The 20,682-nt window shown below is 43.5% G+C and overlaps 1 protein-coding gene across 2 annotated transcripts in view; it reads right to left on the bottom strand.

The window, feature by feature from the left end:
* Nucleotides 1-19,741, bottom strand: part of sema4c (sema domain, immunoglobulin domain (Ig), transmembrane domain (TM) and short cytoplasmic domain, (semaphorin) 4C) — a 118,885-nt gene extending 99,144 nt beyond the window's left edge. For both annotated transcript variants that reach the window (XM_028577595.1, XM_028577597.1), the window contains exon 1: nt 19,244-19,741. The gene's annotated coding sequence lies outside the window, so the exon portion shown is untranslated. The remainder of the gene's footprint in view (nt 1-19,243) is intronic.
* Nucleotides 19,742-20,682: the final 941 nt, after the last annotated feature.

Below are 20,682 nucleotides of genomic sequence, written 5' to 3'. Positions count from 1 at the left end.
ACAGAAGTGATGAGACGCCAGGCATTAACATTCATCTCACTGTTGTGCGGGCTCACTAAATGGTAAACAACTGGCAGCCAAGACACCATGACCAACACGGATCACATCACCTCGTCATGAGATCACAGCGGGCCAGTAGCCAATCGCTCCATGTGCTTTATGCTGTCAGGACTGGTGGAGACGAGATGAAACTCTCCACTCAACTTGCCTCACTTACATTTCATCCATTTCCAATGTGAGTCTAACTGGAATCAATGGCGTGGTAATGGACAGTGAGAAACCGTGTTAAAGTGTAATGCTACCTTGTTAAATGCTGTTGCTGGCCGTTCGATATGGGTAGAATTCTCCCCTTGTAATGATGTGAGGATAAATGTCCTCTTTTTAAGTAGTGGGAAAGGGAAGGGTTATAGATTGGAGAGCGAGTTTGATTTGGATTTTTAAAGGTCCTATATTAAGCTCATTTTCAGGTCTATACTTTTATTTTGGCTTTCTACTACGACATGTTTAAATGCTAGAGTGTTTAAAAAAATATGATTTTTCTCATACTTTCTGAATATACCTGTATTCACATTTTAGCACCTGTCTCTTTAAGCCCCACCCCCCTCCCGGAAAAGCCCAGTCTGCTCTGATTGGTCAGCGTTTCCAGGGTCTTCCTCATCTGCGCTCTCGGAGTCTCTGCACCATCATTGCAGCCGGGGAGTGACTGTAGCGGCACTGTAGCTGCACTTTCTACCTATATATAGTACATTTGTGACATCACAACTGTACGGAAGTCCCGACTGATCATTTAAAGGGCACAGTTTCTGAATTAGGGCTGTTTGGATTTCTCTTTGGATTGAGTCTTTTGATTCTTTCACTGTATTTATGTAGCACCATGAACTGCTTTATAATTAAAAAAAAGACCTCTAATCTCACGTTTTACAATATGGCACCTTTGAACGTTGACATCATCAAATTGAAGGTGCCGATTGACAGCGCTTTAGCTAGATATTCTGGATTTAGAAATCTGACAGATAAGAATTGCGAAAGAACAACTTGGTTTAGTTTATTCTTGTCAGGGTGGAAAAACTCTCTGAAGCTGCTTTTACGCCGTCTTGTGACATCCAGTGAAAACTATACAAACGAAAATTCTTTAAGGTGGGTTAGCAGCTTCTTAGGGCAAGTTTCACTACAGGCTTTTACAAGCTGACAGCCCTGAAGCTGCAGAGAAAAATCATTACTTCACCTACATCACGATCACACGTGGAGACTCTAAAATCTGCATGATATTATTCTAACCAAAACATAAAGATCAGCTTTAAGAACCCATAATTTATTCATACAGACTGTCATCACATGCAGCTTTGTCACTGGGAAGCTTTTTCAACTTTCCATCAACTGTCACTAATTGCGGACCATTTTGAATAACATCAGCATAAACAAACCTGCCTCCGAATAAATGCGAAGCTCACTGGTAGCTGACACATGCTGTCAGCCCTCGTATCAAAAGCTCAGCAGTCAATTTGAGATGGAAAAATTGCCTTCAGTCTGGTAAATTGACACCACATCTGGCCATAACCAAACCCAGCGGTGGGCTGACTGTTGAGACACACTGGCAGCATGCAAATGAATATTGGCATGTTTAAAAAGGATGCTTCAAATTCAAGACACATCTATCGTTATTTTCTATCACATTACCTTAAAACGAGGACACGTGCTGAGACACTCAAAGATGAAAACTTGTTCCAAAATTCACTCGTTTAAAAAGTTAAAAGTCGCCGAGGTAAACAGACGCTGACGTACAACTTTTGGAGAAAAAAAACAACAGCCACGGCCCTTTTGATCATCAGCCATTAATAAGAAAGAAGAAAGAGCGAAATAGTGTTCCCTGGCTCTTTAAGTCAAGGTTAGAAGAAAGAACTAGGCCATTCCGTTGCTGCAATGGAAAAACAAAAGCGGCAGGGTGTCTGGGTGGCAAACAGGGAGGGGGGAAAATGACAGCGGTACAAAGAAATCAAATAAAGTCTGACAATAAACGAAGTGCAGAGGAGGCCTGTGGTCAACGAGCAAAAGTCAGAGAGCCGCCGACGACAACAATCACACCCTCTGCCTCTGTCTTTTCTATCTGCAGTATTTGCCGCTTTCCTATTCTTGTCTGCATCACTCTATCTCACTTTTTCTTTGATTCTCTCTCATCATCTCAGACACTACTCCGGCTCCCACTCGCTCTATATGAGTTTTTTCCATACCGTATCCATTTATTTCAGCCTCCATTTTCTCTTTTCTCTTTCTCAGCTCTGTCTGGCACTTTTTGACTTGCACTCTTTTCCCCTGTGACTGTTGGCCTGTCTCTCTGCTTCCTCGTTTTCTCCCCTTGGCGTCGATTAAACCGCCTCACACCGTATCTCTGTCTCTATTCAGTCACTTTTCTTTGAACGAATAATGCAACATTTTGGGAAATGCACTTCTTTAGCTTTTGTTCCAATGACTGAGATGAAAAGACTGACACCGCTTTCATGTCTGTGCACTGAATATGAAGCTACAGCCAGGAGACGGTTAGCGTAGCTTATCATAAAGACTGGAAGCAGGGAAAAACAGCTAGCCTCGCTCTGTCTTAAGTAACAATGCTGTTTAATCCATACAGGAAACAAATAAGGATTATGTATAAAAACTATTACTCTAAAGGAATATTTCAATAGGAAAACCATGCTTATTTGCTTCCTTTTGTTACATGCTGAAACAATTTCTTGACAAACACCCATTTATACATCCACCAGGTACCTTTGTGCAGCATCTCTGGATATAGCGAGGGTTGCCAGTAGGGCTGGGTAACGGTACTCGATACCTTTTAGCAAAATAACCCAGGACCAAGTGGTATCGAAACGTTTCCAGTCAAACGATACCTTCATTCAATTCTCTTCGTACCCAGATTTAAAAAAAAAAAGTACCATAACAGTTTGTATGGTTTAGCTGATCACCGCAAGTGTTTTCTGATTGAATGCGGCGTGTAATTGGCCCACTACCGCAGCAATTACGGACAGTTATTTAATATTTTAACAATTTGAACTCAACATTTGAGTGGGGAGGACGAAGAGTGGTGGTGGCATAACAAATATAAGGCTAATGGTATCGGTATTACTTTAGGGGCACTCTAAGGGTTTGGTGAAAACAGATTATGGTTACCTGGCAAACCCAAAAAGGACTGTTGGATGTTGGGCACAGTCATCGCACCAGGCTGTTGTTTACCAAGAAAATAGTTCCGGTACGCAATTCCCTGAAGAAACTGTCGTATCTACATTTCTGTTTCATACAAATAAGATTCAACATTTTGAATTAGTGCTAAGCTCGGCTAACGATGTCCAGGCTCGACATGAGAATGATGTCACTCACAGACAGAAATGTTTTTCAGGATGTATTTTACTCCCTCAGGTCTGAATAGTGTATACCTGTGCAGTTCCTCCATTTAAATGGATGATGAGGAATTGAACAATCCCACGTTCTCTGCGCTAGAACCAATAAGTTGATAGACCCACTCCAACTGCTGCCACTGCACCAGGGAGCAAACACACTCACAGTGACAGAGATACACATTGATGTCTTTCTCAGGTGTTTGAGGGTTTGTGTGTGTGTGTGTGTGTGTGTGTGTGTGTGTGTGTGTGTGTGCGTGCGTAAGGGATCATACTGAGTGCTACAGCTCAGGTGAGAAGAGACACACACACGTATTTGATGTTTTCATGCTAATTATAAACTGCCTGTGTGTGTGGTGTGGTGTGTGTGTGTGTGTGTGTGTGTGTGTGTGTGTGTGTGTGTGTGGGAGGCGTGACGCAATATGTATGACAGAACAAGAATATGTGAGAACGCAGTGATGAATGTGTCAGAATGCTACAGCGCATGTGTTTGTTGATTTTGTAAAGCTCGCCCCCCCTCCACACACACACACACACACACACACACACACATCCTCCCCTCTCTTTGCCAAACCCCTGGTGCCTTTGTGAGTCACTCTTGTCAGTGTGTGTCTGTGTGTGAATGCGCACATCTTAATCTTCCAGCTTAGACAAACCAAGCAGAGTTTCTAGTACATGTTGTTAATAAAGTCTAGCAGGAGCTCTGTCTGTCATACAGCTGTGGTAAAGCGCGCACACACATACACACACACACACACACACACACACACACACAAATAGCCTACAGACACACAATACGCACATATATATAATTAATAAGACTAAAGGAGATACAGACACAAAGCACTTAGACAAAGGCACGCCCTCACACACATTCAGACACAAAGAGATAAATATGCACACAGGTTACACACCGCAGACACAAAGAAACAGCGGCACAGGCTCAGACTCACAAGGCAAAGGCTCAGACACAAAGAAACAGACAGAAACACACACTCAAACACAGAAAAAAAACACACACGTGGGCCTGACAGCATGCAGCAGATCCACACCAGCGCTGTGACGCAGAAGCAGTGACCCGCTGATGAGCGACGCAACCCTCATGCGCCACGAGCGCCGCGCGATGGAAAGCAGCTCTGGAGGGGGGCGTTTTGTGCGCTAAATACTGTAATACAAGACATAATACATAATACAGCAGCTCTGTGTACAAAGCGAGTGTCCACGCAGCTACATAAGAGACAACTCACACATGAACACACAGGGCACAGCGGAGCGCTCACTCCCTCACATGTGTTGATAATTATTAAAAAGAGTGTCAACACACACACACACACACACACACACACACAAATATGCATGCACACACACCAAGGCAACACATACTTCCAAACCGCACACACAGACACACATGTTTCCAAAAGTTACCTGGCATACTCACATTACTGTAAAGTGACATGCCTGTCTATAATTTTATAATACAGATTTACATACCATATCATTTTAGTCAGAATGGGCTGGGAATTACGTAAGATATTCATCCAGGTGCTATCTGTTTTTCTGTTCCACTCTGTATATTTATCAGTCCTTCCAGAAAAATGTTTTTTTGTGATTGTTGCGGGCAAAAATCCTTGATTATGCGGCACATTTTCTTAAAAAATGCGATGGAATATGTGGGATATTTATGCAATTTTATGCGATGAAATGCGGGAACTTGCAAAAACTGCGGTTTGATGAAAAAGAGAAAAAAAAGTGATTTCCCCCAACACCCTGTTTTCGATGACGTTCACGTCGCGTAATTACGTCACTTCATAACGTTCCCATGGCAACAGGGGAAAATGGCTGCTCTTGTGTGAAGTAAACCCAACATTTTTCAACTTTCTGCTAAGATATATTAGGCAATTTATGCAGCAAAAGTGCGGCATATTTGAAAAAATGCGGCCCCCGCATAAATATGCCGACTTTGGCTGATTATGCGTTGAATTATGCGATTGCATAATCGCGTTTTTTCTGGAGGGACTGATTTACAACGGTTAGCTTAACGTGTGCACTGTGCAAAATTACACCTGATCCTTTAATTGACACTTCCTGCATGTGTTTCACAAAAAAAAAGAAACGCATTGGAGTGTGAAGACAGTGGTAGGCCGTTACTGTCAAACCATAAAGTGTTGACAATGACTTTCGCCGTTAGCTAACGTTAGCTAACACGTACGCCGTTTACTCTGTATAGGTTTGCAGTTTTAGATTTAGACATTTTCTGCACTTTTTGGAGCATGGGCTGGATACATTTCACTATACGTTTAACAAAGCCTGAAAACGGAGAATACGTCTCCGAAATACATCTTATTAACGGTTGTCCTCTGGTCAAATCTGACCCATTTTCAAAAAGTTTCTATATCAGAACTGTGGGTTTCTTTCAACCAAATTTGAAAACAAAATGGATGGTTTCCCTACGACGCTCTTCACAAGTTAAATAAATGATCAGTTCACTGCTTTCATTGAATTTGGGTGTTTTATTCAATTTTATAGCATGTAAAGAAAAATTGATAATAGAACGTTGAAAAACGTTGGAAAAAAATTTCAAAAAAGCACATAAGAAAGTTACAAAAACATGGGAAAAACTTGGGAAAAAAGTGACAAAAATGTCAGGAAAAGTGGGAAAAGCTTAAAAAAATATATAAATATTGACAGAAACTTTTGACAAAAGTGTCAAAAAAGAAGTTGGAATTGTTTTTTACATTTTGACCCAGAAAAACGAAAAGTTGCACGGTCAACGGGGGAAGACAACACATGGCTTAACAACCCACTTTTATCAGCTGGAGCTAAAACACTACAGGAGGAGCTGCGTTGTTTAGCACGTCGGTTTAGGTTGGGTAAAAGGACGGCATCACGCAGGTAAAGTGGCTTGGTGAAGAGATGTAGAAGCATGTCATTACACTAAGGGAAGCCTTTTCTCATGTTGCCTCTGATTACCATTCATCACAGCAGCTAAGCACTGCTTGTCAACTCTGTATCTGTTCACAACACCAGTAATCCTACAGCACTAACTGCTAACCACTGCATGTATCGAAAGGTGTGTCATTATGAAGTCATTGTATTTTAAGCCTGTTGTCGTATAAATGTCAGGTTAGCTTATACATATTTCAATCGGTAATTGATAAACTAACAAGTCCTCCAAACCATACAACGAAATAGGTTCTTAATTCCTACTATCTCACACGACCCACAGGAGCGTTTTCCATCCTCGTATCTAAACGACAGAGCGTAACGCTCGCACTTCTAAACACGTTGTTAACGTTGTGAAACGATCCCAGTTTTGGTTAAGCTTAGAGACAAAAACTGCTCGGTTAAGTTTAGAATAAGATTGCGGTTTGGGTTAAAATCATCTGTTACGTTACTTACTGTAACTTCCGGTTATGTGATGTGATGTAAATCGTGACGTAGTTCGGTTTGTTCCATAAAGTTATACAAAAACTTGCAGTTTACTTTTATTTTCAAATGGGACTCGAACCCCTCTCTCCTGGGTGATAATGAGAGGAAACCACTAGAGGGCGCCGCCACTAGAAACCTTCCTATGAGTCATAATTGCTGCTCGAACAAAACGACCTATGGGAGCGTTTTTTTTTCGGGGGAGGACAGTCTAACAAACGAGCACTGCTATAAATCAATGTTACATAAATAGATAATATCTATCCATAATTCATTTTTATTTTAAAATCTTAATGAGCTAAGGCTGATCTCAACTTAAAGTCAGAATAATTGGTACCAGTTATTTCTATCATCTGTGCACCTATACGTCTTCATGCTTGTATACATACTATATGTCTGTCTTTGAGAAGCACTTTGGTGCAAAACCTGTTTTATTTATTATATTTAAAGTGATATATGAATGAAATTCACTTGAAACTCGATTTAGCATCAATCTGTTTCTTCAGCTTCTCTGCCTATAGATAATCGCAAAGGCGCAGCCACTCCAATACAGGCGCACACTCAGCAAAGCACACAACCCCACCCCTCTTCTACCCAGCTAAGTGTTGGGGAGAGAGAGAAAGACACACTTCGCCACAACCACACACCACGCAGACACACAGCCATGCGCGCACACACACACACACACACACACACACACACACACACACACACACAGCAGCTAACTTCATTTCAAAATCAATTAATTAAAAAGCACGGTCCTCTCCCACAGGGAGTGAAAAGACAAATTTGAGGAATTTAATCCTGGTACACAAATCAGAGCTGTTCAGCCGCAGAGATATGAGAGGACTGGATGGATGGAGGGGCGGAGGGATGGAGGACGGACGGCCAATGAATTTTAAAAAGGGAAGGCGATTTTATTCGTCGCTCCAATTTGACACGACTTCCCATGCTTTCCCCCACTTTACTATACCGCTTTTACAATTTTTATCTATCTATCTATCTATCTATCTATCTATCTATCTATCTATCTATGATGGACAGAAGACCAGAGAAAATTAGTGAATGTGTGTGTGTGTGTGTGTGTGTGTGTGTGTGTGTGTGTGTGTGTGTGTGTGTGTGTGTGTGTGTGTGTGTGTGTGTGTGTGCGTGTGTGTGTTGGTGTGGTTCATCAGCATCCCTCTCTCACTCCGTCACTGTCTCTTTCCATTAGTTTTCAGGCTTTAAAAAAAAGACTATTATTGATTTTTGCCACGTAGAAGCACAATGGGGCTCAAAGTTTTTGGATGTGGTGTGTGTGCGTGTGAGCGTGTGTGTGTGTGCCTTTGTGTCTACCCTCGGGCGAAAAAATCATAATAAAGAGTTTGCCTTTCTCTCCTCCCTGGTGTTCCTAAAAAAGACTTTGCCTAATAGGTATGAAAAAAAGAACAAAAAAAACACTTTGAGATAAACGGTTCCATATGCCACTGGTGTGTGTGTGTGTGTGTGTGTGTGTGGGGGGGAGAGTGAGAGAGAAGATAGACAATGTGTATGTGTGTGTATGTGTGTGTGTGTGCATGCTTATGAAGGCGTGTGAGGAAATGTGTACGTTTGGCACTCAACGTGCGAATGTGTTAGTACAGGTGAGTGTGTGAGAAAATGCTTGTGGCCTTCCAGATTTCTCTGATGTTATGAGTGTGTCTGTTTGAGAGCCTGTGAGTGTGTGTGTGTGTGTTTGTGAATGAGCAGTAGAAGAAGTATTCAGATCCTTTCCTCAAGTAAAACTAGTAAGCAACAATTGTGTCTGCTCACTGAAAACCTTGTGGAATTTTTCATATAAACTGAAAACATAAAGGATAGAAGTATATAGAAGTTTATTATTAAACAAATACGAAAGTATTTCGTAAAAGCATATAGATGAAGTAGCATACAATTATAATACTCAAGTACAAGTGCCTCATAACTGAACTGAAGTACAGTGCTTGAGTAAATTTCATTAATTCGTGAAAGCGTGAATGTGCGCAGGTATGTATGTGTCAGAACATAATACAATGTGTGTGTGTGTGTGTGTGTGTGTGTGTGTGTGTGTGTGTGTGTGTGTGTGTGTGTGTGTGTGTGTGTGTGTGTGTAACAGGCTGCATGTGGACATGTGGAGAGGTCTATTACAGAAATACACTGACAGCACAGCAGTGGGGAATAAGGTAGAGAAAAAAGAATAAGAGTGAGTACCGAGAAGCAAAAGATGAGAAAGATTGAAAGAGAGAGTGAGAGAAGAAGGTGAAAGCCAGGATGGAAATTGATGGTGTAATTGTTGACTGCTGGTCGACTCTTATCTCGGTTTCTCAGGGCTGATGTCTGGGGCAGGCTGGCTTCTTTTCTCGCTTTTCCAATCTCTGTCTCTCTCTAGGAGTGGACCAAACCTGGCAACCTGTACACTTTTCTCTCCTCTCGCCAGCCTTTGTATTCTTCCCAATCCCTGTCTTACGCCTCTTTTATCTCTTTTCTGTCATATTACTGTGGTCTCGTCCCATTGAGCATCCTTTTTTTTTAATTTTCTCTTTCCATCCCCTCTATTCAGACAGTCAGACATCATGCAGAGAGCAGTGGACTGGAAGAGAGCGGCTAGAGAGGGGGGTGGGGGGGAGGTGCAGCCAGCCGGGGTCAAAGGTGAGTCTGGAGCAGGAAAGGGGTGGGTGAGGGGGCCGAAAACACACCCTATCTCTCTTTCACCCCCTCCCCAGCACACAAAAACCAGACCAACACCTCAACAACAGGACCATTATAGCTGCAGCTGCTGGTACAGCTGGGCTTAAAGGAGATCCCGGCACTGGACTCGAGGCGAGGCCAATAAGCTGCTAACCTGAGTAATAAACAAGCGTTGTGCTAAGCTAGCAGCGATGTTTCCATTAAAGTGTGTAGAAGCGGACCCAGGGAAAGCGGATCAATAAGATTTATGCTCGGCGCAAGGGGTTAATGGGGGTCCCACTGCAGATACCGCAGATATTAATAGTTCAGCGCTGGGGTTTCACCTGATGATATCACCACCATGCACCACAAACGTGCATAAACTGCGAAGCTACGGTGGCTATATGCGTAGGCTCCGTAGCCATGCCGTAACCCTGCCTGTGACTGGCTTCTGAATCCCATATTGCTTGAGCACTTCACTTTTTACAATTACTTGTACCTCCTGTGGTCCGGGATTGCTCTCGTTCTGCTGCAGTAGTACAGTGACAGTACAGTGACTTTGTAGCACTGCTTCCACCCGGTGTGAAGAAGCCGTCCATATCAGGATCAAAGTCTGAACTCCCCATTTACATCGAGTAATTATCGCACGTGGTATTCTTGTTGTCAGAATCTCATCACATCGTTCATGGGCAAAATGCAAAGCAGACAAGTAGATGGGGAGGTGGCATCATCAACAAAAACACACAGCAGGTTGGGGATATTTAGGCGTGATGCTGTACAGCCTGTATTTACTTTTTATTCAAAGCAAGAAAAAAGGATTGTCGAACAAGTCTTCCATACGAGGCGACGGTAACAATTACAGGTTGGCTCGGCTCAGTCGAGTTAGCAGCTGCTGTAAACACTGCATCAGATCCCGTTTCACTAAAGATGGAGAGAAGGAGCGGTGCCTCATGGGCTCAGATCACGCTGGAGCCGTTACACTAGCATCCATGAGGCGTCTCACTCCTCTTCGTCGCACTTCCAACTGTTTTCTACAAATCATGCTGTCTATTTACGAAGCCGTTTCCAACGACACGGTGTTCACACATTGTCCGCCATCATCTTCACGCTTGCCAAACGGGCCCCATGGTACTAGAAAGAAGTCCACGCTTTGTAGTAAAAAGCCACACTGGTATAGCATTGATTTTTTTCAACAATAAAGAGTAGCGTAGACTTCCTAAAACTTGATGGGCCGAGTTTCCATTAGGAAGTGCAACGCTAAGTTAACTTTGAATTTCCAATTAGAGGTGCTACACTGGGTAAGCATCTATGTCTATGTTTTCATTTAGGAGGGACTAACGACTAACTTTGATTTTTTCTTTCCCCCTACAGGCCAGGATGACTCTAGACAAACACAGCAGGCACAGACATAAGCAAGAGTAGTTCCAAGGCTGTCTCCCAGCAGCTTCGGAAAACTAAGCTACTCCCACACCCTAGCTGAGCTGTAAGAGAGCAGCCATGTAGGGCCCCTCCTGCTGCCGATAAGCCTGATGGGCCCCTCTGTAGTGCCTACCCTGGAGAGAGGCCATTAGCCCGGCTGCAGCTCCTTCCTGGATAAGCTGCAGCTTACCAGTCTGCGAGCCGCAGGGCAACTTTTTATTGTCCTTTCAAAAACTTTATGTGCGAGTGTGCGGCGATTGCTTGGGAGGGGCTGTGTGTGCCGGAGTCTGCAATACAGTGTGTGTACGTGTGTGTGTGTTTGTGTGTGTGTGTGTGTGTGTGCTCGCTCAAGCCGCGCGCTCCCGGCACTTCCTGCCCCCTAACGGCCAGTCCCACGGTAGGGAGGGCGAGCTCTATCGGACCAGAACAATGCCCAAAAAAAAAGGCTGTCATAAAAACAAACTACCATGCTCTGGTTAGCACACCCCCTACTGCCCACTGCATCTGCATCATTTATTCACATACACACATACATTAGCACACACACAATCTCAGACATGCAGTCCATGAGACACTATTTTACTGTTATCTTTTGCTGGTAGCTCGTACACATTTGCATACCATACGCAGGAAAAGAATGCACGGAAAAAGCAAGGAGCAAGTGCTGAATATGCATAGGCATATACACACACACACACACACACACACGATGTTGCCGTGACAGTAAACTCACGATGTTGCCGCTGACAGTAAACAATAGGAACCTTTGCATTCACACTGGGTCCAAACAGCTTTGACGTGTCACCAAAACCAGAGTAACAAAAAAGAGAACAATTCCGACAGCGCTCTGTACACCAAACACAGAGCAGACGACTGAGCCAGAAAACATGTGCTGAGTCTGGACAAACAACACGACACGCAGCCGACGAACAGGCACATCGGGGGCCTCAGAAAACATACTAAATACCCCACGCGGCACCCCCCCAAAACACAGTTGGCTCGCTGACAAGGTTTTTGGCCGAGCATATTAACATCTCTTCGCAATCCAGCTTTAGAATTTCAACTACAGCCAGGCCGTGGACAGACCCAGGAAACAGAATGAAACAGGATGAAAAGATGAGTCCAGCAAGTATCAAATATGATGGTTTCTCTATGATGGTCTTTGACTTGGTTAGACGATAAAAATAAAAAAAACATTGCATTAAAATGGATGGAAACCGCTGCATACATGTCGATACTGAAACTTCAATGATTTAGCAGAAGGAAGAGATGATATTGACATTCGTTAAAGAAATAATAGTTCTGGGACATACGCTTATTCGTTTTGTGTCGAGAGTTAGATGAGAAGACTGATACCACTCTCAAGTCCTTAGCTTAGCACTAGCACTAGCTTAGCAACATGTTTCCTCAATCTAGCTTCGTAACATTTGAGCTATTCCTTCAATTAAAGGTTCGGTTGGTTGGCCGGTCGGCCGCCAGGCGGGGCTTAGTTTTGGCCTGACTGTTTCCAACATGGCGACCGGGGTCACAAACTTTCTCATTTTACAAGTCGTGCTACTGCGGAGGCTCCACGAAGAGCTTTCGCTTTCGCCTACGTAAGTGGCCGTAAGTTTACACTTGTGCGTTACCAAGCGACGCTACCAAGCCACGGCCAAGCGGACCAATCACAGTTGTTGGCGGTCTGCTCGCAATTGGCATTGATTAGTACATTAAAATATGTTTCTGAAAACATTTGAGGCGAGAAACAGGGGATGCAGTAAAAGAATCTTGATTCTTATTTGATCGGAGTTCACGGCCAGTGATTGACACTGCTCGGCTCTGATTGGTTGCTTTCCTTCAGATGCGGTGGAATCTTGCAAACCTTTTTTTTATAAAAGTTACCTACTGCAGCTTTAACAATAATATTGGAAAAAGAAAAAAAAAAAACAGCACCTGTACAATTGATCGCTGTCAAATATTTATTAAAGCGCTTGAATTGTCATCACTTTTTTATGACGGGGTTTTTACCGAGCCCAGCTCAATCACAAGTAAGCAAGACAAATCCATTTAACCTCTCTAACTGTGTCCTAATTTACATAAAAACTTGGATGGAAACCCAGTTATTGATAGATGCATCCACAGAGAGCAGAGCAACATAGAGATAGATAGTAGGGAGAAAGAGATAGAGAGAGAGAGAGAGAGAGAGAGAGGCTGGCGGAGAGCAGATGGCCAATAGTGGTCAGCTAGTTACAAACAAGCAGGTCAGGACTCTCCTCCACCTCCGTTCTACCACTCATAAATAATGCAGAGGACACGAGCCACCCAGACCATCCCCACCAAGCCTCTGCTGAGGACCTCCAGAGTCCCGTAAAGGCACACACAGAGTTTGTTGTGCAGAAGAAAAGCACAGACCTTTATGTCATGGCGGGGGGAGCTACGAGTTACTCCCCATCTGTTGCTTTATTTGTTTCAGACAACAGTGATTAGATTTGGCTGATGCTTCTCGCCACCGCAATATGACAATTTTCAAATGTCATTCATCTGCCCGATGGGGGGTGTGGGGGGGGGAGTGGCTGTGGGGGGGTAAACACAACTTCCACATTTCGAGAGTGAACACATTTCATCTAGGGCTGGGTACTTCCATACTTTTTAGGCACCGACTGAATTGCCTCCATGGTCCATGGTATCAGGTATCGAAAGATACCTTGTCATTCAAAAACAAATTTCAATACCTCAATCTCATCAGCGTCAGCGGTGAGCCAATAAGCATGCAGCATGCTTGTGCGGAGACCTGATAATGCTGGTGATTGGCTGTCTAGTGTTTCACGTCGTCGAGGCATGCAGGAAAAACTCACGGCTCACGTGTGTGTGTGTGTGTTGTATTTTGAAAGGCTTGACTACAGTGTGCGTCACATAGGTGAAAAGGTGGGGAGTTGTACTATAGCGTTGTCATTTCTTGTTGAGAAAATTGGTCAAATTGGTGCGAAAAAAGTATTGTTCACGAACCGGTATCCAAGTCACAGTACCGGTACCGCTACCGCGACGGCTATTGAACATTTTTGAACGATACCCAGCCCTAGCTGCACTTGCTGTACAGATTTGCCTCGAGGAACGTCACTATGCACCATATTGGATTTTCCACCAGCTGACTTTCCTGGAAACCCTTTTCCTCCCTCGGGGATTATTTATTTATTGATCGATTGCTCCAAAGGGGGGAGGGGGTGGGCTGCATCACTCATAGAGGGTGACAAATACTTATTACTGCCTTGTGTTCTACATTCTGAAAGTATATTGCTTTTCTTTGGCAGTAATGTTTCTTTTTCGACAATGTTACCCAGTACGACTTCATTTAATTAAAGTGAAGTGATTTCAAGAGAAGGCTCAGGGCTGCTTCCGAGGCTTTCACAGTACCGGCACTACTATTAGAGCCACCAAAAAGGATTGTGCGACTTTTCCTCAATCCGAGCATAGTTTCCGTTCACAATGGGCTGAATATGCACTTGTCGGTTCAATTAATGTTGAGCTATATAAGTGGTAGTGCTTACACTTTGGCAATGCGAAAATGACCTCATTACGCCGTTCGGATTGAGCCGAAACGAGTGAGAGAGGGGAAGAGGGAGACAATATGTGTGCGTAAGTGGGTGAGGGAGACAGAGGATGAGAGAGAGAGAGAGAGAGAGTGAGTGAGGAAGAGCTCAAAGGGAAGGGCTAAGTTGCAGAGGAGCAAAAGCTCTTCGTCTACGAAACAACTGCAATCACAGCTGCTGCCAAGACCCTCTGGATCCATCTTCACTGCCTGATGGAAACTTCTCAGCAGACCTTAAAGCCACTGAGAGGGGGCTGGAGGTTGTGTAATGTGTGTGTGTATGTATGTGTGTGTGTGCGTGCTTGTTTGTCTTCTATATTAATAGTGCCTTTTAACATCAATAAATTGTAGCCGCATTGACTTTAAGACATTACAAACATTCCTGTAAACGATTGGGCCAGGAGGATAAGGAAGTTCTCAAGGCACTGCAAAAAAAAAAGACACTAGCAAATGAGGAAACATCATCAAACGTCAGCAACACTTTGAAAATACATATGTCGCCTTTAGAAAAAAATATAACACATGCAAATTGGGAAATTTCACCGCTCACGGGAAGCATAAAGAAACACCCGTTCCGATACAGAAACACCGCAAGTCCTAAACTGTGTCGTAATTACATACATGCAGAGTCTGAGCAGGTTTTTAGCGCGCAGGATGTGACAAAATATTACATGAAGTCTATTATGCATACTAAAAAAAAAAAGATTTTTGAGTGTGCGGCTGACACTATTGTGCCACAGTGCAGTGCACAAATGGGACGGAGGTGCTACTCACAGTATTTAATCACTGGAAAAACATTTTTACTTTGTGAGGTTTAATTAGCTGTAATTGATGCTCTTTGATGCGCCTAGCGTATCATTTCCTTAGTGCAAAATGTTTCAGCATGTTGATTTTTTTTTGTATGACGACTGCAAGACAATTGCTCTATTTTTCTTTTGCTAAGAATCAACTCAAAAAATAACACAATGTAGGTTTAATGTTCTTGGGTTTCGTTAAGTCGCAGCATGTTGGGCTATCTTATTGGCCACTGCAGATTTCCTTCCTAGATTGATTTAGAGCAAAAAGAAATATTGCTTTAGGGCACAGAAGAAGTAGACGGTGCTGTTCTTGTAGAAGACGTAACGCTGTTTTGTTTTTTTTACATAGCAGATGGCGGAAGGGGAAAAAAGGTCAATGACACAACCAAAGAAAAAGCGCCCTTCCGACACATTTACTGCATCCCCTGCAGGAAAGGCAAGGAGAGAAAAAAGAGCACATCACAGGAGGGTAGGGAGGAAGGACAAGAAGCAACAATCCTAGTTGGAGGAAGCAACAAGGTTCATGGTTTTTCTGTTCTAATTTGAAGAAAAAAAAAAAGAAAACTGAAATGAAGCCCCTAGTTTTCACATCAACCTTGATTATGGTAATTACGATATAACGTGTAACAATCCTTAATGGCCGTGTGTGTGAGTGTGACGCGAGACAGACTTCACGTCCCGGTGTCACCGTGTCATTTTTAGTCCACAGCTGTGCACATATCACACCTTCATTCAACACACACACACACGTATTACCTTGTCTCTATAGATGGTATGAACCATGAACTAATATATATATATAATGCAGGCACATACGCACAGAAAGCATGAAAACATAAGGATTGTATCACTTTGACCCTGCACCCTGCCGAAGCCCATTTACCATGAAGGTCTTGTAAACAAGACTCTTCCCTTCCTTCTTCTCTAAACATCAGCCTGTCCAGCCCCGCCTCCCGCTGTTTTCCTCCACACACACACACACACACACACACACACACACACACACACACACACACACACACGCACGCACACACACACATGACCCATCTGCTTCTGCTCTCCAGACCTTGCATCTGGCCTGCCATGAACCATATCTCTGTTCATCACAAACATACATATAAACTCATATTTAAACACACATTTCAACACACACACACACACACACACACACACACACACTCATACATGAAAAAAAGCCTCTCTCACCATCAGAAATACATTATTGTTAGAATATTCAGAGCCATACGCTCCCACAACACCATGAACACAGAGTGAAAGGTCTGTGTGTGTATGTGTGTGTGTGTGTGTGTGTGTGTGTGTGTGTGTGTGTGTTTGTGTGTGTTCCTAAATGCAAAGCTTTTGTGTTGCATTATCAGAAACCATTGCGTTATCACGGGAGTTTACCGTGCATTCAGCTGCTCGCCATGTGGGCTACAGTATCCGTTGCATTGATGTGATGCATGTGACACAGAGATGACAATTAAACACACACACACACACACACAAGCACACGGAGGAGACATCTGGTCCTGTGACGATGTAACGGCTATGATGCAATGTTGACCCTTGTGTCAAAACACTGTTTATGTCACACATGCACAAAGGTGGGGAAACACAAGACTGACACAACTGATATTGAACTGATTGGTTGATTAATATAACTGATTCATCATGTGAATGAATGAATTGCTGATGAGTCTCTTATGAAAGTAATAGTTTGCTGCAGCCCGGGCCTGTTGTGAAGTGGACGACAGCAGGGACACATGTAGGCCACAACGCAACACCCAGAGGGGACGTGAGCACACATAAGTAACAGACACAAGTTGTACGAAATTCCACACTGTCTAATTTGTACTCAAACGCCACAGTAGAATATTAAAAAGCCACTAAGTGAAAGTGTGTAGTGTGCCTGAATCTGACTGTAAAAGCATGCCTGTTTGCGTGTATGTATGAATGCATGCGGCCCTTTGTCTGCATGACTGTGTGCCGTTTAATTGTGTGTGTGTGTGTGTGTGAGGAGCATGAGGAGTGTGTGAGAGAAGATGGGAACGAGGCTGGCCGTCAGGATGTGGAGTCCATTGTCTGTCCGACAATGAAGAGATCGAGTCGGCAGGAGTCCTGTGGCTCTTTCAATGGAGGCATTAACATCTGGGGCCAGAGGGCTGCAGCATGTGTGTGTGTGTGTGTGTGTGTGTGTGCGCGCGTGTGTGTCTTTGTTGCAACTGCCCTGGATAAAACTGGATTTTCAAGGCTTTTTTTCTAACTGAGAATAATGCAGATGTCAGGAAGAATGCATCAACAACCAATCTAGACTACCAGTCTTGTGTAATCATCTCTGCGTATTTATATCAAGGGTTATGTCTACTCTTAAAGGTCCGTGAACTTCATTTTACAAATTAAAAGGTGAGCAAAGGGAATTCCGCTTGGATTATCCACCGCTACATCTCTCTACACTGCAAATGTCAACTTGCGGCTCAAGTATATTACTTTCATTAATCTTTGCAAACGACACAGTGACATACACAAACACATCCAAACCCCCGCCAACCTTATGAAAAAGAAATCCTTTGACAAACTTCATGAGCAAATTACCCACATATTAAAAGCCGAAAGTGGATCCTGAAGCGCAATAACGCTCATATAAAGTCATCCTCCATCCCACATGGCAATAACATGACTCCACTTACTTCTCCCACAACCCTTACTGTCTTTATTTTGAAAGGCCATACTCCCCCCTGTACAGTCTGGGAGTTAACTGGCGGTGGCACCATCCAGCTTGTAAAGAATAAAAAAACATTTAAAATAAAAAAGACCAGGAAAACCAGGCAGACCCCCCTCCCCCACCCCCCCGACTTGTCCTCCTAAACCACCACCTTTTTACACAAATCCTCCATCCAGTGTGGACGCCGGCGCTTCTCCTCCTCCTCAGTTATTACAATAATCACTCAACTGAAGCCAATACTTCATTAAGGCAAAATAATTCAGAAAGGGAATAAGGAGGAAAAGTACTCCAAAGTAGTAATATGTCAAGTCGGTGGATTATTGTCACCATAAGAGCTTCATGTCTGAGTGTCAGCTGAGCAAGCGGGAAATAGAGGCAGCAACTGGAGGGACTCATTACCATGGCATGGGAAGTGGATGAAGGGCTGTCATAGCCTATATCTAACTATATGTGACAATGAACTATTACTATCAGATCTCTCCATAGGCTATGTTTTCAGTAAGATGCTCTACAACTCTAAAGGCATGCATCTTACAGTATGTGAGCACAGAATTCCTTTGTATTCGCCACAACATCTCTATTAACTCTAAAAGTCTCTCTTCCGGCAGCCAACACAAGTCACAAACTACAGCCTATAAGTTATGGATATTAATGAAATATTATATTGATGCCATAGAAGACGCAGAACACTATCAAGCTCAGAAAGGTTCCTAAAAGTTAATTATAGAGCACCACAGATACTCCAGACATGGAATTATTACAGGCAAATAATACAATATCAAATTATTTCCTCCTTGAAATGGTGCATAGATCTAACCATGGCATGTTACAGCACAATATATCATAAGTGTGATAACGTGGGCTACGTATTACACGTTAAAGTTCCATTACTGGGCTGTGATCATGGAGCAGTGTTACTGTAGCTACACAGACTACAGCATGAAGCCCGGAGTTGATTCCCTTCCAACTGCTCCTGACCGCAGTGCGCTGTGTTTACACTGCGCGTAACGGAGATAAAGTTGCATCACATTGAGCCCCTGAAAAGACAACCTACAACACCTAAAGGAGCCGTTTAGACCTCGCATTGTATCTGGCCGCGTCCTATTTCCAAGAAAAAGCTGGCTTCATGGCAACAGTTGGAGATCCGGAGACTCCGGATCGGGATGGCTTGGCTTCCACCTCTGCTTCCTCCGTCTACTTTTCATACAATGCGTCCTCGCAGCACTGCACCCACCATTACGACAAATAACGGCTATAAACTTACCTTATTATTACGCTGATGGTGGTGGTGATTACAGGCAACGCGTCCTGCGCTTTCCTCTCCGTCTCCCAGTCTTTCTCTGACGACAGATCCAGTATCCTTTTCTCCCTCCCTCTCTTCTTTCTCCGTTACCTCGGATTTTGTTTTTTGAATTTGACTTATAAATGATTCCACATCCTCATCAATTTCAGACGAATTCGCCCGCGCCGTCTCTCTACTCTCTCTTTTTTTTTAATTTCCTTTTAATTTCATTTATCTTTTCTGTTTTTTAATGGTTGGACTATAAGGCAAATCCAGCCATATGATCCTGTCATTCAGTTTGTAACACAGAGGAACTGGCTCTCCGCGCAACTCCCTCCCAAGGCTTTGTAACACGAAACCAGAGGAGGAGGAGGAGGAGGAGGAGGAGGAGAAAAAGGGGGAAAAAAGAAAAAAAAACAAGCGTGAATTTAATCCACTATCTGGGACGAGCTAGGTCATTCTATCCGCCTCTCTGCGCACAAGTTTCAGCAGTCCGTACCAAACAGACATAGGCTGCCGGAGTGGTCGTGGCGCTGTGTGTGTGTGTGTGTGTGAGTGTGTGTGTGTGGCGCTGCAACTGCAGCGTGTGTGCGCCCCCCAGCCAACTCCTGCAGTACGCATCACAGCAGGGACCTGGGAGGATTTTAAAAAAAGGCACACAAACAGGTCTCCGCCCATTAGCCTCTCGGAACAAGGGCCCCGGCGCAGACAGGGGCCCCCAGCAGCCATTACACTGCTTGATTAGTAACCGTTTTCATTGTGTGGAAAGTGAAGGTCTGTTTTGGCAAAGTGCTTCCCAACCTGGGGTCTGACCCAGTGGCGATTCTAGGATCAGAGCATCACACCCTGGCACCTTTTTAACGCAATTTTAAAAAAACGTTATTCTACTGTATTTACTGTGCATTTTAACATCACTTTGGAGCATTGTGGTAGAGGAAACACTGAATAATGTAACTAGAAAGATTAGATTAGATAACATAAGATAGATTTTTTGTTGGATACTTATCAAAAGCAGAATAAAAAAAAGGGGTGCAGCACCCCCCAAAAAAGGGCTATATTCGTCTGTGGTCTGACCTGAGTCACCCAGAGGGGTTTTTATAACGGGGCTGGCTTGGCTGGAGAGCAGGCTGGCTGTTAAAGAGCCCATTGTTAGACTGCAGGGTCCGGTTCTTCATCCAGTGAGCAAGGCATCAGCTCCAAACCTGCTCTGATCTCCCTCTGCGGCAGAGAAAATGTTCCACAAGAGATCAATAGGCTACATTATTAATACAGCATTATTATTGTTATCGCACCGAGCTGAGTGAAATGCAATGGTTCAAGAGTAAAATAATCTGTTGTTTTTTTAGTCTTTGATCTCTTTTCAAATAAAGCTTTTCACCAAGTGTTTTTTCTTCGTCTATTCTATTTTTATTTTTCTCATT

This window comes from Perca flavescens, chromosome 5 (genome assembly GCF_004354835.1).
Source record: "Perca flavescens isolate YP-PL-M2 chromosome 5, PFLA_1.0, whole genome shotgun sequence".
Lineage (NCBI taxonomy): Eukaryota > Metazoa > Chordata > Actinopteri > Perciformes > Percidae > Perca > Perca flavescens.
This window is presented reverse-complemented; position numbering and strand designations above follow the sequence as displayed.